This window comes from Mandrillus leucophaeus, unplaced genomic scaffold (assembly GCF_000951045.1).
Source record: "Mandrillus leucophaeus isolate KB7577 unplaced genomic scaffold, Mleu.le_1.0 Scaffold475, whole genome shotgun sequence".
Lineage (NCBI taxonomy): Eukaryota > Metazoa > Chordata > Mammalia > Primates > Cercopithecidae > Mandrillus > Mandrillus leucophaeus.
Window position 1 is genome coordinate 69,686 of NW_012105087.1, and position 16,124 is coordinate 85,809.

The window sequence follows — 16,124 nt, forward strand, 5'->3', positions numbered from 1 at the left end:
AGCGACTCGCCCCTAGGTGGGACCGAACTGCGCTACAGAAAGCGCTACGCTGTTTCTACGGAGCGCTATAGGCAGGGCACACTCGCCGAACTCCCCCCATCCCTTCTGTCCTGAGGGCCCACCTGGCAGAACAGAAAACCGGTGAGATGAGAGCGGTGAGTCGCGCTGATCACGTTGCACACCCGCGAGTTAGGAGATTCTGGAGCCAGAAGGACACCCGAATGGCCTTCGCCCGCCCTGCCCCTCGCCTGCTTTGAAACGCCCTGGTCTGCGACCCGGGCCTGAGCCGCCTGGGGGCCCAAGGGAAGCTGAACGCCAGGTGGGCTCCCAGGATGGCTCTTCTCGTTCTTTGCGCCGCCCTCACCCAGTGAGGGAGCCTGTGCCCACCCTGCCCAGTCACTTTCAGGGCCGCTGCGGAGTTTCCGCTGCCGTCTTCGGATCCTGTGTCCGCGCGCAGGGGCTCCACCAGGGCAGGGATGGTGGTGAGAGTCGCTCTTGGTCCCCTCGCGAGGAGCAGGGTCTGCCACTCACCAGGGCGCACGACTAGGACTTGTCCAATGAATCCATCCTCGCCTTTAGCTTTTAGTCCTTTGAAGAATCCTGAGAATGTAAATCATGAACTATTTTTCTATGGGGAAGTTTTGTTTTGTTTTGCAACAGGATCTCACTTGGTCGCCCAGGCTGGAGTGCAGCGGTGCAAAACTGGCTCACTGCAGCCTCGACCTCCCGGGGTCAAGCGATCTTCGTGCCTCAGCCCCCAAGTAGCTGGGACTACAGGCGCGCGCCACCACGCCCGGCTAATTTCGTATTTTTTGTAGAGACAGGATTTCCACATGTTGCAGAGGCTAGTCGCGAAGGGAAAGTAAATTCTTTTTTGGAAAGCATTTATTCCGATTGATTTCTCCGCATCCCGTGGGGCTGGCAAGGGGCGAGGCCTCCAGTGGCCTCTCTTGCCACTCTGAGCGGTGGAGCTGCAGGGACTCAGCTGCGCTGTTTTTGGGTGCCTCTCTGGGGCAGGAGGCCGGGAGCCGGGCAGGGGGTGAATACAACAGGGAATTGCGAGGAGGAGGGCAAGGAAGGCGGCAGAGGCGTGCACCCGGGAGACGAAACTTCGCAGTAGCTTTGTGCAGCGGTAAGGACTGCACAAGAGAGAGATGAGAAGTGTTTTTCTATTGTAGCAGAATGGGGAAGAAAGGGAGGAAAAACGGAGACACCAAGAAAGAAAGAAATCTACGCGGACCCTTACGTCTCCAAAACGGAAACAGCCCTGCATTAAGTTTAAAGAAGGAGCCCAGCGCGCTTCAGCTCCTATGGCTCGCGGTGATAGTATTGTGGTCAGTCCTCTGCGCTGTGGCCGCAGCAGCCTTGGCTGGGAGCCGAATCATCTCAATGTCCCTCCTAGGGTGTAGTGCTCTTTTTTCCCTTTCACCTCTAATCTCAGCCTAGGCTGCGCCGTTTACCTGTGGCTAGAGAGGTCACAACTTTGCTGTGGCTTCGGAGCTCTCTGTAGCGACAAGAATAGAAAGAACAGAGGTCCGGTCATCTTGAAAGATTTTTACGCCCTCTCTGAGCAAGTACAACACCCAAAAGGTGAGGTGCCCCCTCTCAGTCAACCTTATCAGAATCTTTTGCTGTTGACATGATGTGGCCCTACCCGTTTTTCTGGCTCAGATACTTCAAAAATCCGTGGGGCCCCTTCAGGCCAAATCAGAAATGAACAGGAGAAGACGAGAGTTCGCACTCCAACTGGGTATTTTAAGTAAAACAGAAAGAGTACAATAAAATCTAAAGTTCATGACATTCCCCAACCACAATCTTTAATTTTGTTTTTATGTATTTATTTATTTGTTTATTTTTATTTTATTTTTTTTTTTTGCTATCAGTAAATGACTGAAGTATAATCCGCAGAGACCAAAGTGCACCAATCTTAAGTGTGTGGCCCAGTGCATTTTGACAAAAGAAACCATCACATAGATGGAGTCATGGGACGTTTTCAACAGACCAAAAAGTCCTTGGAGCCCCTTTCCAGTCAATCCTCACCCCATCCCCACTTAGCCAATCACCATTCTGATTTCTATCTCCATGATTTACTTTTGCTTCTTGTAGAAATCACGTAAAGGACTATACTGATTTTGACTTTTTTTTTTTAATGCAACAATGGTATGAGATGCTTCCATTTTATGGCATGTATGTCAGCTCTTTGGTGTTATTGATGAGTGTTATTCCAACATGTGAATATACTACAGTTGATGGACACTTGTGATATTTCTAGTTATGGCTATTGTGAATAAGGTGTTTCCAAATATTCTACTATGGGCCTTTTTATGGGCCTGTGCCTTCATTTCTGTTGAGTATAAACCTAGTAATGGAATGGGTGGGTCATGAAGTAAGTGTATTTTTAACTGTATTAGAAACTATCAGACAGTGTTTTAGAATGGTAGCACTACTGTATTCTCTCTCTCTTTATTTATTTATTTATTTATTTATTTTTTGAGACAGAGTCTTGCTTTGTTGCCCAGGCTGGAGTGCAATTGCATGATCTCCACTCACTACAACCTCCGCCTCCCAGATTCAAGCAATTCTCCTGCCTCAGCCTCCTGAGTACTTGGGATTACAGGAGTGCACCACCATGCCTGGCTAATTTTTGTATTTTTAGTAGAGACATGGTTTCACCATGTTGGCCAGGCTGGTCTCAAACTCCTGACTTCATGATCTGCCCGCCTCAGCCTCCAAAAGTGCTGGGATTAGAGGTGTGAGCCATCGTGCCTGGCCTATACGCAAACTTTTGTATTAGAATAGAAAAGTTGAGAAGATAGTACACAGAATGGAGTAAAGAGGATGCAATGGGTTTTCGGAAACCAATTCACACTTTAAAGTTGTTTTAACACACCTCACTCCCAAAGAACAATGCATGTTCTCCAAAGACACCCCTTTATTAAAATATGCAGAGAAAGTGTGGGATAAAAGAGCATATATTAAACTCCTCAGAATGTGTGTCTAGAAGTGGACAGGGGAATGGGAGTGGGATGAACAGAGAAAAGAAGGAAAGACAGTAAGGGCCTTGCTGAGAGCAGCTACCATAATGTGCCCTGAGCTAAGGTACATGATTACCTTCTTCCTGTGCACCTGAGATCTAACAGAATATATTAACAAATCAGGGATATGGAATTTCAAAAACACTACAGGAAAACAAAAAACTTACCCAAACAGAAGAGTCTAGTTAAGAAACGCAGGAAGAAATTTTATAAACAAAGCAGAAACACAGAAATCATACAATGAGGTGGTGGGAATGAGACTAACTATGCCCATCATCTCCAACATAACACTAATTACTCTGAATTATAATGGATCTAAGTCTCTCCGATTGGATAGAAAAGGAAATGCCAGCTCTAATGGTTTAATGGCAGGAAAGGGTTAAATATTCAAAGCAGTGCACATTATTATTATCATTAGTATTATTATTATTTTGAGACAGAGTCTTGCTCTGTTACCAGGCTGGAGTGCAGTGACTCGATCTCGGCTCACTGCAACCTCTACCTCCTGTGTTCAAGGGATTCTTCTGCCTCAGCCTCCCAAGTAGCTGGGAATATAGGCACACGCCACCATGCCCAGCTAATCTTCATATTTTTAATAGAGACAGGATTTCACCATATTGGCCAGGCTGGTCTCGAACTCCTGACCTCGTGATCCACCTGCCTTGACCTCCCAAAGTGCTGAGATTACAGATGTGAACCACCACACTGGGTCAAAAGCAGTGCACATTATCTTTAGCAAGCTAACACAGAAACAGAAAACCTAACACCGTGTGTTCTCACTTATTGTGAGAGCTGAATATCAGAATGCATGGATACATGGGGTTGAGGGGCAAGGACAACACACACAGGAGCCTGTTGGAGGGTGGGGGTTGGGAGGAGGGAGAGCATCAGGAAGAGTAGCTAAGGGATGCTGGGCTTAGCACCTGGGTGATGGGATGATCTGTGCAGCAAACCACCATGGCACACATTTACCTAAGAGACAAACCTGCACATCCTGCACATGTACCCCTGAAATTACAATAAAAGTTGGAAACAAAAAATGTAAAAAGGAAAGAAAACAAACAACAACAACAAAAAGAGCGGTGCAAATCTGTACCATGCTCGTTATAAACAAAAGAATGAGAGTGAAAACATGAATGTCTGACAAAAGCAAACAGCAAAAGAACGCTTTATGTTAGCTAGAGGAATATCCCAGCATCTAACTAGAGTCAAATGGAACTGTTTTTCCCTGAACTGGCCTCCTTGGGTGGCCGGCCAGGGCCAGGTGAAGGGAAGAAATCTTGGAGTGAAACGTCCATTTCTTCGCTCTTGTTTAGGTCTCTGTAAGGCATAAGAAGTTAAAAGCAAGATCTGGTCCCTGGCGTTTTCCAGGAAAGAGGTGTAGGAGAAGGGAAGTTCAATTATCGCCCTGGTCTGTTGGAGTATCCCAGGCACAGTCCCAAGAGTTCAGCTTTTCAAACTCCTGGGTCCTGAAGGCCTTTTTGAGGAAAGTACTGATGTTCCTGTCAAGGTTGGGAGGAAAGGGTTTGGGAGGCACCAAGCAACGGGGAGGCAAAGAGAAGACATCAACAAGCAAGGCAAGAACTTTCCACAGGTTCACACTGGATACAGTACTAGAGACAAGAAGCTGGGCGAATTTCTGATGTTTTCCTACAGAGGTTTGTTACCCAGTTGCACAGAGTCTACTCAGAATAAGGCTTTTTCAAGTCAGCTCTTTTAATGTGAAGCCATAACTTTGTGGTGTTGCTTGATGCTAATCTCCACTGCAAGCCTTTGCTCTGGGTGTCTTTTTTGTTAGCCACATCTTCCAAAGAGAACAGCGAAAATCTTGACTCCTGTCCACAAGTCTGTGTCTTAACTGTTTCCAAGGCTGCAGAGCTTGGGGTCAGGAGGCATTGGCAGTTTGGCGGTAGAATTCTCGCCTCCCACATGGGACACCTGGATTCCATTTCCGGCAAATGCAGCGTCCTGTCTTTGTGCCCTGTGGCTTTTACATTTACTTACTGTGCCGCGCTAATAAAGAAAAAAAAGGAGGCAGAAGTGGACGGGGCGGGGGGGAAGGGGGCAGAAATACTGTGTAGTCCTCCTTGAGTTCTTTACGCAGCGGAATTTATTTTTCTTTTATTTATTTATTTTTGTTTGTTTGTTCGAGACAGAATCTCAGTCTGTCGCCCAGATTGGAGTGCAGTTGCACAATTCTGACTCACTGCAACCTCCACCTTCCGGGCTCAAGTGATTCTCATGCCTCAGCCTCCCAAGTAGCTGCCATTACAGGCATGTGCCACCATTTCCTGCTAATTTTTGTATTTTCAGTAGAGACGGGGTTTCACCATTTTGGCTAGGCTGATCTTGAACTACTGACCTCACATGATCCACCGGCCTCGGCCTCCCAAAGTGCTGGGATTACAGGCGTGATGCCGGCCCCGGAGCGGAATTTATCTAAGCAGAGACTTTGCAGAGACAGTCTTTGAAGCAGCCAGTGGGTCTGGTTGGTCTCTGCATTTCTACATATTTGACCCTAAAACCGGCGCGACTTTTATCATCTCTGCTGTCGGATCCCTGCAATACTAAGAGTAACCTGGTCACTAATTATCTGCCTGGACCTTGGATAGACCATTGGAGCACATCTCGCGACGGAGTGCGGCTCAAGAAATGACATTCCCGAAAGGAGAGAAGCAGTGGGGTTGGGCGGACACACGCAGTGATGGGGAACTGGAACCCAGGGAAAGGGGAGGCGTGTGGGGAGGAACCCGCGTGCAGATGAGGGGAGCTGCGGAGAGGGGTCTCGGACCTTCCTGTCGAGGAAGGCCCAGTCTTTGGTGGTCTCGGCAAAATGAAGGATGGGCCCCAAGTGGAGAACAGCACGTCCCCAAAACTCATTTCTATCACCCCTGTTTGTTTTACACTCCACCAGGCAAGTCTTCTGTCCAAGGGTTTCTTTTTAATGCTTCTCTTGAAGCAGCGTGGTGGGGAGGCCATGGCAGTCGTTAGCTCTGGAGGCCTGGGGAGGACACTCTGAAGAGGAAAGCCCCGCAATTATCCAGTTTCACCCCGTTTTTGTCTACTCTTTTCCTCAGCGAAGCTTATATGGGTCCCGATGTCACATCACAGCTGCCGCATTGGTGGATTAAGAGCCGCTGACAAATCTCTTTCGCGAAGGGGTAAGAAGCGCAGTTGGCCCAGAACCATGGAAAGAGACGCAAGAGCAGAACCGAAAATACTTTCCTCCCTCTTGTTCTCTCTCTGCTATCGGTGAACATCAACCTTCCACACACACCAGTTCAGTACTGCCTCGGTCTCTACAGGAGGTTTACCAATTTTTACAGTTCCCCTAAGCCATGTTTTCTTCTCGCTTTTACAGTTCTTCCGGGGTTGAGTTTCAGGAGCTGGTCAGCAGTCCAGACGAGTTCAACATCCTGGTTCAAAACCATTTGTCTGGTTTTGCTACTAGGGTGAAGCTGGCCTCCTAGACCGGAGTTAAGACGTGTTCCCTGGGCTTCTATTTCTGAAGAGAATTGGTACAGTTTCTTCCTTAAATGTTTGGTAGTGAAACCATCTAGACCTGGTGCTTTGTTCTGGAAAGTTGTTAATTGTTGCTTCAATTTCATTAATAGATAGAGACCTATCTAGGTTATCTATTTCTCCTTGTATGAGGTTTTGTCAACTTTATCTTTCAAGGACTTGATCCAATTCATCGAAGTGATCAAATGTGCGAGCAGAGAATTGTTTTTAATAGTCCTCTACTATCCTTTTAATGTCCACGAGATCAGTAGTGAGAGTCCTTCTTTTCTTTTTCATATTAGTAATTTGTATCTTTTCTCATTGTTTCTTGGTTCACCAGCTAAAGGTTTATCAATTTTATTGGTCATTGCAAAGAACACTCTCCAGGTTTTGTTGACTTTTTTCTCTGTTGATTTCTGGTTTTCGATTTCCTTGATTTCTGCTCCAGTGTTCATTGTTTCTTGTCTTCCACTCACTTTGGACTTGATTTGCTCTTGTTTTCTTTGAGTTTCCTACAGTGTAAGTTTGGATTATTGATTTTAGACCTTTATTTGTAATATTTAATTTTTTTAAATCCATGATTAGTTTACTTTCTGTGCAGTAATTTTTTTAGTGTAATATAATTTTGTTCTTATTAAAATTTCAGTTTTATTTTATGTACCAAGGGTACATGTGTAGGATTGCTACATGGGTATGTCGGGTCTGGGTAGTTCGCATAGTACCCAATAGCTAGTTTTTCAGCCCACTCTCCCTCCTTCCCTCCCTCCCTACCTCATGGTAGTCCACAGTGTCTACGATTCTCATGTTTATGTCCATGTGAGCTCAATATTTAGGTCCCGTTCCTAAGTGAGAACATTCGGTATTTCGTTTTCTGTTTCTGCATTAGTTTCCTCCAGATTATGGCCTCCTGTTCTATCTATGTTATTGCAAAAGACATGATTTCATTCTTTTTTATGGGTGTGTAGTATTCCATGTTGTGTATGTACCACATTTTTTTTTAAATTTAATCCACCATTGATGGACACTTTGTTTGATTCCACATCTTCACTATTGTAAATAGCCTGGTGATAATCATAGGAGTGCATGTGTCTTTTTGTTTTAATGATTTACATTCCTTTGTGTATATAACCAGCAATGAGATTACTGCTTGAATAGCAGCTCTGTTGTAGGTTCTTCGAGAAATCTCCAAACTACTTTCCACAGTGACTGACCTAATTTACATTCACTCTAAGGGTTTATATGCTTTCTCTCCAGTTTTATCAGCATCTGTTGGTTTTTGAATTTTTATTAATGGCCATTCTGAGTGGTGTGAGATGGTATCTCATTGTAGCTTTGATTTGCATTTCTCTGATCATTAGTGATGATAAGCATTTATTCCTGTGTTTGCTGGCTGCTTGTATGTCTTCTTTTAAGAAGTGCCTGTTCATGTCGCTTTGCCCATTTTTTAATGGGATGATTTTTTGTTGCTGTTGATTTTTTAAAGTTCCTGACAGACTTTGGACATTAGACCTTTGTCAGATTCACAGTTTGTGAATATTTTCTCCCATTCTGTAGCTGGTCTGTTGACTCTGTTGATGGTTTCTTTTGCTGTGCAGAAGCTCTTTCATTGAATTAGGTCCTACTTGTGAATTTTGTTTTTACTACATTTGCTTTTGTAGACTTGGCCATAAATTCTTTGTCATGGCTGATATTGAGAATTATATTTCCTAGGTTTTCTTCTATGGTTTTTCTGCTTTGAGGTCCCAGTATATATAGTGTCATTGCAAATGACAACCAACCAGAGACTAATCATTACAAGCCAACAAAGGGAACTTATTGGTGACCAGGAAAAATGTCCGACAAATGAAAATTAGTAAAAGAGATTCCTGGGTGTCTTTTTCTGTAAAGCGTGGGGCATTGTTGTCTGTAGACTTCAGCAAACTTTCTCTGCAACGGGCCAGGGAGATAGGAAGTGTTGTAGGCTTGTAAGCCAAGAGGCAAAATTAAGGATATTATGTAGGTGCACATATAACCAGGAAGAAAAGAAATTTCTATACCATTTTCATTGATGAGAGTCTAAACTAACAATAGTAACTGAGTAGAACTTCTCAGGTCATAAATGTTCTTTGCATTGAGAGCCTAGGCTCAGCTTTCCTAGGCTCCCTGGTACAGCCCTGGCTTTCCACCCCTCAGGCTCTTTCCTCCCTGTTTTCCTCAGAAGAAGAGTTCCATACAAAAGACCTATTACCCTGAGAAACAGTGATGTACTCCTGGGGCCCACCAATGCCACACAAGTCAAAGAGTGGATGGCCTTGCCCCAGTTATGGCTCAGATCACCTTTGCAGGATGACATCGTGTTGGGAGATGGTCATCAGAGCCAGGGCCATGGAAGACGCTGTTGGGAGGAGGTGAGAGGACTGGTGCCCAGGGGGAGAAGTGGCCAAGCAACCCTGCATTCAGACTCACAAAAATCTCAAGGGGATGTAGAAATGGCAACAGGGTGAATGGAAAACTCAAGCAAGGTTTTGGGGCCCTGAGCTGATCTCTGTTTTTCCTCCTACAACCTGCCGCACATGGTATTTTCTCAGCTCTGTGGATGGAAACTGCATCCTTCCACATGCTCAGTTGAAAAATCTTTGAGTTTTCTTTGACTGCTGATCTTTCCTTCACACCCTATAGCTGTTTAGTCAAGAATTCACATTAAGATGAGCAATCAAGTGTGGTCCTTAATCCACACCATCCTTTCCCCCCAGTTAATAAACCTTGTAAAGTCATTCTCCTGATAAAGACAACAGGACTTCCATGAAATTGCACAATTTTAATCCTTCCTGGATGCATGACTCACATAAGAGCACTGCTTTTGTTTACTACAATTTCCCCCTATTTTGATTTCATGCCTGTTTGACCTGCACTGTTTCCCATAAGCCAGGCACTTCAGCTCAGGTGTGCTTTCCTAATCATAGAATTAGCAATAATAGCAGCCTTGCTAACAACTTCTTCCTGGCCGCACCACCAGGGGCCTAAATGCCATAGGATTTAATAGGTAAAGAATCGTAAGATCGCTGGGTGCAGTGGCTCACGCCTGTAATCCCAGCAATTTGGGAGGCTGAAGCAGGCGGATCACTTGAGATTGGAGGTCGAGACCAGCCTGACTAACATAGAGAAACCCCATCTCTACTAAAAATACAAAATTATCCAAGCATGGTGGTGCATGCCTGTTATCCCAGCACTTTGGGAGGCTGAGGCAGGAGCATCATTTGAACCCAGGAGGCAGAGGTTGCGGTGATTCTAGATCATGCCACTGCCATCCAGCCTGGGCAACAAGAACTAAACTCTGTCTCAAAAAAAAAAAAAAAAAAAAAGCAAAAAAGAATCTTAGGCTTGTCCCTATTACTTGGTGTTATAAAATGAATAGTTTTCCCCTGAATTCATATGTCGAAAGCTTAACCCCAGATTTGACTATGTTTAGAGATAGAGTCTTTAAGGAGGTAATTAAGGTTAATGAGGCCATACAAGTGGGGCCCTAATCTGGTCAGAATGGTGTCCTATAAGAAGAGGAAGGGCATCAAAGAATATCTCTCTTTCTCCACACAGGCACAGAGGGAAGGCTATGGGAACACAAAGCAAGAAAGTGGCCTTCTGCAAGCCAGGAAGAGAGGCCTCCTCAGAAACCAGCTCTGCTAGCCCATCGATCTTGGACTTTTGGCCTCCAGAACATTGAGAAAATAAAAGTCTGTTGTTAAACCACCCAACCTTTGGTATTTTTCTGTGGAAGCCTGAGCTGACTAACGCCCTTGGTAGGTGGGTGGCATTCACCTTATTGGGCTACATGATGTGAAGTTAAAGTAACTTTAGCAATAGGCACCATCTAATTTCATTGTATAGATTTTTTAAAAGGCACTGATACTGCCTTTTTTAGTTGTATGTATATTGATGCCTGGGCCTAGCATTACAAGACTAGTCGAAATGGGAAGAAAGAAAAGAAGGGGGAAAGATATACCAAGTTCCATAATTGCATCCTCTACCCACATCCAGTTCTTAGAATCTTTTCCACTGGAGGCGCAACTTGTGTACCCTCAAATTCAATCTGAGCACATAATCATTTAGACAACCAAGGCAACTTTTCCAATTTTCAGCATCACGTGCTTTGGGAAACAAGTATTTCAATCACTAATTTAAATATTCGTTGATATAATTGTTCTGAGGTTGATGAAAAATACAGTGTATCCATGTACTGTTGCCTTCTTCTGGGTAAAGAAGGTTGTCTTTACTCTGCTGGCTCACATTTGACCAGAAACTGGAGCCCCAGCAAATCTTAGTAGCCACTCAGGAAGCCTATTTTAAGATAGTCCCAAAATCAAACTTGTTCTAAAACTAGTATGCTGATTGAGGAGAAAGAGCCTCATGACAAAAATTCAACTAGAGCTGTGGGTGACAGTTGTGGGTTTCAGTACTGGTCTGGGCCCAGATTTCCCATGAGCACCTAATGAACAGGCTCATTTGCAGGGATTGTCAAGGTGCTCACTATGTCTACCTCATAGCCTCAAAAGAAGTGATCGGCTAAAAGAATTTGTGTACTATCTTGAAGGGAAAATAGCCCAGAAATAGAGGAAAAGATAAGGATTGTATAAAACAGACATGTGATTCAACAGTTGTTTAAAATATAGAAAGCTGCAAGAGACAGCTGTTCCCACTCTAATGACAAGAAAAAGCTGTATGGTCTGCAAAATCATGTGTTTTGATCCCACCAGAGAGCTGAAGTTGCAAGGCCCCTGAGTCAGCTGAAATACAAAGCATGAGACACCCCCTATAGAAGGACAAACACATGAAGCAGTTCATCTTTGACAGATAATGGAAGGAAAAGACGGCAGCCATAAATGTTGGTTGGAGAAAAATCACTGAAGTGTTCATCATTTCTTAAAGGCCAAGTGTGAAGTATTGTGACAGTTTAGAATCTCTGAGAGTTCCAGACACATAGCATGTTTTTGCCCATTTGCTGTGTCTTTCCTCCCACGTCCTTAGTGCTGACAAGACACATGTGGCAGGGAAAGAGAATTTCTCGAGCTTGCCACAGTGGTGTAGGCATATAAGTCATGATCGCATGATCGACCACCACCAGAGTACAGGCACAAAACCTGGTTGCTTCTCTCACATAAAACAAAAGGCATCTACCACTGATGTTGTCCAACCCTTGGCCCCAGGGGTAGGCCAACTGCTGAGGTAGGGTTAGACACAAAATCTGTCTATACTGGACAAGGGGAGGAGACTTGCTCTTGCCCAAGACTCCCCATCATTGAAAGGTAGAGTTCCGCTACCCCAAGGGGATGTCACAGAAACACTAGGACTCAGGCACCCATGGCCTGAGGTTTGGTACACTTTCAATGCAATCAGTAATGTGAGGTGGTTTCAATCAATTGTTTGAGTTGGTTGCAGACCCTTTCCTTTAATGAGGAAAAACTGTGATGTGGATACAAAGTTTCCATGTTCAGAAAGATTGGCCTTGTCCTTAAGGATATTGTATTGATTGGATTTCTCTCAACCTCCTTAAGTTGTGTTTAGCATTATTAAAATTAAGTGACATTCACTTGGATGAAGTGGTAATAAAAAAAGTTGTGAGAATTTCTAGTGATTTTTTATCTCAAGCCTTGTATCACAGTTGGGCTGTCATGTTTGAAAATAAAATGTGTACAATTGTTGCACTGTTTTGAAGATTTTAATGGTGAAAGCGACCTAATCAGTAATCAGTACTGTATCTAGAAACCAATCTTGGAAATATGTGATTATGCTCTTTTAAAATAGCTGAAAAGAAGGCCAGGTGTGGTGGCTCATTCCTATAATTCCAGCACTTTGAGAGGCCGAGGTGGGCAGATCACTGAAGGCCAGGAGCTCAAGGCCAGAAGCCTGGCCAACATGGCAAGACCCTGTCTTTACTAAAAACACAAAAATCAGCTGGGCATGGTGGTGCCCGCCTGTAATTCCAGCTACTCGGGAGGCTGAGGCAGGAGAATTCCTTGAACCTGGGACTCGAAGGTGGAGTTTGCAGTGAGCTGAGATCCTGCCACTGTACCCCAACCTGGATGACAGAGGAAGATTCTGTCTCAAAATAAATAAGTAAAATAGCTGAAAAGAAATGAGTGTGTGTTTATTCTCATTTTGTTCTTGTTTTGTTGTTTAGTATTTAAATAAAATGAGATTATTTATCCTCATACGGAATTTCCAAAACTGATATATGCATTTAGCATTTTGTTAAATGATGGAGAGAAAATTTAATTGCCTTACTTTGAAAAGTTTGGCATAGGTCCTGTCACATTTTTGATGCTTTTGATCACAGTTCTGTCATTAGAATGCTGGCAACTACATGTTGCCATGCAAGGAGTATCCTAACCACTTTAATACGGTCGTTTGAAGCGCTGCAGGCAGTAACTACTTGACAGCTGATCACAGTGTTTTTATTGGTGACATGAGAGGGAAATAGAACTTTCTGCAGTACAAATGTCCTGTTAACTAATCCTTGTGCTATTAGCTTACAGAGGTTTGACTCCTGGGTCTGAAAAGGGCACTTTCTCCTGCTAAATCTTGAATATTGACACCAATCAATGCCTCATCTTCAGACCCTGGGGAAGATGACAATCAAAACCAACTGCTTTCATGAGAGACGGAACCAGAAATTGAAACCATTCAATCCCTCTACACCCAACAATCCCACATGTCCCCTTTTCCATCTTGTACCCCCTCTTCCTCTAGACAGAAGAGGTGGGCACATGAGAATTGTAAGGCTGGAGTTTGAGGGAGAACTTTAGTTCAGAAATTTTTTTTTCTTTCTCTTTTCTTTTCTCTCCTTCCTTCCTTCCATCCTTCCTTCCTTCTTTCTCTCCCTCCCTCCCTCCCTCTTTCTTTCTTTCCTTCTTTTTTTTTTTTTTTTTTTTTTTTTTTTTTGTATTTTTGGTAGACACAATGTTTCACCATATTGCCCAGGCTAGTCTCAAACTCCTAAGTTCAAGCGATCCACCCACCCTGGACTCTCAAATTCAGAGATTTTCTATAAATTAGACATTACACTTAGAAGCACCCTGATGCAAGGCCAGCAACTAGGCCCATATATCGGAATAACAGGGTTTTCTAGAGCATTCATCTTCTCTTTCATAGAAAAGTATAAAAGGTCATGAAAGGTTTTTGAAACTCTTACCTTATGGTCAAACTGATTATAATTAAATTTGTGTATAAGGTTTTATTACAATTAGCTTTAACATTTTAATACACTACAAAAACGTAAAATTTGGTTTTCTCTGCATCAAAATGTTTGTGTAATATTAATAATAGATACAATATTTTTTTTTACCTTTTGGCTAAATGATTGACTATTTTAAGGTGACCTATGATCCTATTTTGTGATATCAAGTCTTTCAAAACTTCGGCAAACTTTCTAAGAGTAAAATTTCCATATTGAGCCTTTTGGACCTCAAATTAACTTTTTGGATACTAAGTTCTTGAAGTCCAAGAGAGATATATTAGGCTTCTTAGGCTTATTTGTTACGCTAGAATTATGCAAGAAGCATTGTCAAATCTGAGGTGGTGTTGCACTTCCTTTGGGTTCTGTTGACACAGATGTGTTGTTAATGTGTGTTCCAGGATTGTATGAGATTCCTAGAGTTCTGATATGCTGTCAGTGATAATTACGATTATTATGTTAAATTGTCGGGTGCCACAAAAGCAACAGAATTCCCTTGTCAACTGTGTCTATAACTGTGGCTGTCTTAAGGCTTTTGTCATCCACAATTGTTGTTTTGCTTTGATTCTTCTTTAAAAAGTTACTTATAATCAGTTACAGTCCAGGCCTTGGTTCTTTGGGGAAGTCCATGAAAAGGACTCTTGGAGGCAGGTTTCTGATAACTTGGAGATCATGCCATTGAACCAAAGAGAAAATTTCCAAGGCACTAATAGAAAGGCTGATGTGTTCATAGAGATTGCTAGCCCAGTATGAAGCAGAGCAGGAGATGATTGCATGGGTTGGACTAATAGAGGACTGAAATAAGTTTTTATGGTCTTTGTTTGTTTGTTTGAAACACTGTTGATTCTTCAGAGTCTGGAGAACTTGTTTCCTTTTGAGCTATTTATAGCCTGCAACAATTGAGTAGAATAGTCCTCTAAACAGAATTTGAGGCATATTTTTCTCTCTGCCAAATTTCTCCAGAATTTGTAAACTCAATATTCTTAACTCATGACCATGTGTTTGTTTGCATAAGTTCAATAAGATTCTGTTTTCTTTTATAACCTGACACAGGTGGAGGAATTGATAATTTTCCCAGGGCTTTGCCTGAAATGGCGTTGTGAAATGTCCCAGCAAAGTCCATTTAGGAGAGCCTATATGAACAATGATTCTTGCTGCACTTTGTGTGGGTAATCAGGCCAAGTATACGGAACTGAAGCTTCTTTTGCAGGTAGGTTGGTCCTGCTGTGTTTTGTCTTTAGTGGAAATGGGGAACTGGAGAGAGGAAGATTGTGTTTCAGAAGAAACTACAGTATTAGATGAACGTTTGATTCCTGGGTGGCCATGCGGTCACCCATGGTGTGGAGCTGCTCAGGGTGCCCCTTCTCCACATGACACAGCCAGGAAGCTGGATGACCAGATTCCCCATGATTGAAGAACTGACAAATAGAAAGTGGGGACTGAAATCGATCCAATAGTCCCATAGACAGTGTTTTTGGACATAGAAATGGACCCTTCTGGTCTTAAAGCTTGAAACTTACATTTGTTTTATCCGAGTTCCTTCCTCAGGAAAGGACCCTCAGGCCTCTCAAAAAGCATCATAGACCTGAAACTCAGCAGATCACAGCCTCCAAACAATAAGATGTCAGCCCCCTCACTCATCATGAATGCTTCCTCACCCTTCCCTAGTTTCTCTTTTCCCACACACAGTTACGTTTCTTCCCTGCTAAATAAACCCCTCACTTTAGTTGATCTGGGAGATTGATTTGAGACTCATCTCCCAGCTCCTCAGCTGTAGCACCCAATTAAATCCTTCTTCCTCAGCAACACTCAATGTCTCAGTGATTGGTTTTCTGTGAGCTGAGCAGTAGGGCCTAGACCGAACTCCTGGGCTTTCAGTAACAATACATGTAAACTTTTACAGACTGCAATTAATGGATCGTGAGATATTGAGAAATTGGAATGGCATCAACTTGGCCAATTCAGAGAAAACACCCTGAGCTTAAATGTCAGGGCTCTGCCTCCTGACCTCAACAGTATATGGTTGATTTTGAGTCATAGCAGGTGAGTATGGCCTGGTTTGAGTGTTTTATAGAAATATAAAACATGGCAGATTGCATTTATTTTAAATCCAACAAATCTCCATTTCTGGTGAGAAAATTTTGTTAAAACCAACCAAACAACCAAACATAGATGTATATGAAGAAGAAAATGAAGGATTCCCTGCTTCCCAATCTCACTTGATTGCTGTCTTCTATTATATACTACAGGGAGGAAGGGGGCAAGGCGCCCAGGAAGTCCCTTGTCCTGTTTTGACAATCATCTAGCCTCTTTGGGCAAACAGAAAAGAGGGAAAGCATAAAGAAAATAACAGAAATTTTGCAGACATTTCATCTCCAGGC

General features: G+C 43.3%; 1 pseudogene across 1 annotated transcript in view; it reads right to left on the bottom strand.

Moving 5' to 3' along the window:
* The window catches only part of LOC105550294, a 931,651-nt pseudogene that overhangs the window by 67,901 nt on the left and 847,626 nt on the right, over window positions 1–16,124 (bottom strand). The window lies entirely within an intron of this gene.